Source organism: Galeopterus variegatus, unplaced genomic scaffold (assembly GCF_000696425.1).
Source record: "Galeopterus variegatus unplaced genomic scaffold, G_variegatus-3.0.2 Scaffold225, whole genome shotgun sequence".
Taxonomy (NCBI): Eukaryota; Metazoa; Chordata; class Mammalia; order Dermoptera; family Cynocephalidae; genus Galeopterus; species Galeopterus variegatus.
In genome coordinates, this window is record NW_007726336.1 from 710,817 (window position 1) to 712,967 (window position 2,151).

General features: G+C 44.6%; 1 protein-coding gene across 1 annotated transcript in view; it reads right to left on the reverse strand.

Annotated features, from left to right (window-relative positions):
* SYK (spleen tyrosine kinase) overlaps positions 1 to 2,151 on the reverse strand; it is a 52,923-nt gene that overhangs the window by 18,024 nt on the left and 32,748 nt on the right. The gene's annotated exons all lie outside the window — the stretch shown is intronic.

Below are 2,151 nucleotides of genomic sequence, written 5' to 3' on the forward strand. Positions count from 1 at the left end.
TGAAAATTACTTAAATCACTTCTAAAATTTACGCATGATCACAGGACTATTGGATGTGCTGCGATCCACTTCTAATTTTCAATATAATTACCTTGTGTTGGGAGAACTGTCCTAGCAGTTACGAAGTTATTCCCAAGGTTTTCCATCCCCCATGCCCCCACTCAGTCCCCTCCTACAGTCAAAAAACCTAGGCTGAAAGTAGTTTTTTAAAAAAACAAAGAAAACAAGAACGCCCCCCAACAAGAACAATAAAAAAATAGTGACCTTCTTGGCAAGACTGGTATTTTATCTTAAAAACTTCATGTCGGGCCGGCCCAGTGGCGCACTGGAGAGTGCGCCGCTTGGGAGCGCGGCGGCACTCCTGCCGAGGGTTCGGATCCCATGTGGAGACCGGTTCCCGCTCACTGGCTGAGCGCGGTGCGGGCGCAACACCGAGGGTTGTGATCCCGTTGCCGGTCCCCAGTATGGGTGCGACACCGAGGGTTGCGATCCCGTTGCCAGTCAGTAAAAAAGACAAAGGAAAAAAAAAAAACTTCATGCCAATGCTTTGTTTTATTCCATCAAATATTCTAATATGCCTTAATTTTAAGATTAGTACTTGGATTAAAAATGATACCCCCCTCAAAAAAAAACCCCAACCCCCCAAAACATAAAGGGTCTTTCAGGGTAACAGTTACTATCATTTCAACTCCTTTGACTTTCCCTGCAGGTGGGAAAATGCTGAGATCCAAAGACAATACTTGAACAGACACAGAAGTAAAGGACGGATGCCCCAGGACAAAGCGTCAGGGACAAGGAGGAGTGAACATCACCCCTTCTGGTGACAAGACCTCCTGCCCTCTGTGCACTTAGGACACCATCCTGGGGCTGCAGTCTCTTCCCCTCATGGAGTGTTCTCCAGAGCAGGAAGTCTTCACAAACTCTTGCTACAATTAAACTATCATACAATCACCCGACACATGAATCCTGAGAGGAAGAATTTTAAAACAGAGCTGGGGCTGTAAAAAAAAAAAATTACTGAAAAGGGTGCCAGGTAGCAGGAGTCAGTAAGAATTAGTGTGATGGACACAGAATCCCAGAGACACACCCCGGACGTGAGTAATTCACACTCTTACTGGTGGGGTGGTGTCCACCCTCATCTATCTGGGCTTATGGATAAGGAAACAAACTGGGGATCTCCTTTGGAAGTTCAGGCTCCGATTTTCAGCTGAGGCGGCTCAGGGCTTCATTTCCACACTGCCCAACACAGATCACCACGTGACTGTGCGCCTTCGTAGCCCAGCCACCGAGAACCCCACATGTCCCACAATAAAGCACACCAGCTCCGGTGTAAATGAAGTGTTGACTGTTCCCTTGTTCCAATTTTTGTCAATGCTCCAAACAGACATCAAAACTGCAGGACACCACTAGATGGCACTAGCTACGTGAACTTTCTACCTTCCAAAAGTGTCTTATAAGTGCAGATAATAACAATGATAGTAAATTATGTTCAATTATAAACTGTGATCCCTAATCTCTTATTGGTCCAGCTTAATTGCAAGTAGAAAGCGTTTTTGAGATTTTCTTATGTTTAAGAACTGGGGGATTCAGAAGTGAACAAAAGAGAAAAAAACATTGCTCTGTGGAACTGATAGGCTAATTCAGAGTTTCCTGATTCCAGGGTGTTACTGTGGGTCCCAACGTACATTTTCTAGACCTCAATTTTCACTCCCAGTTTCTTGAAAAAATTTTCAATTTGGCAACGGCAGTAATGTAGATGACAACAAAGTCATCACAACTGCAGTGTCAAAAAGAGATAGTTGGCTGCAGAAATACTGGCTGCAATAAACCAGATATGGTCCTGGCCTCTGGGGCAAGGACCATGGTCCAGTGAGGACACGACTCCCACAGACAAGGGCAGGCACGGTGTGGGACAGTGTCAGGCGTGCTTTAGATCCATGAGAACAACACGTGACCTTCACTACCAAGCTCTCACCTTACAGCAACTAAAATCTGCCCCTTTGTAATTATACGGAAATACCAAGTAAAAGAGAGGGACTTGAGAACTTGTTTCCTTTCTCCCAGCTGAGCCCTAGTAAATTATGTGTTTAAATGCAAAGTTTTAAAAGATTCTGATCATAAACGTATGTGTGGGAATAAAACATGAAAAAA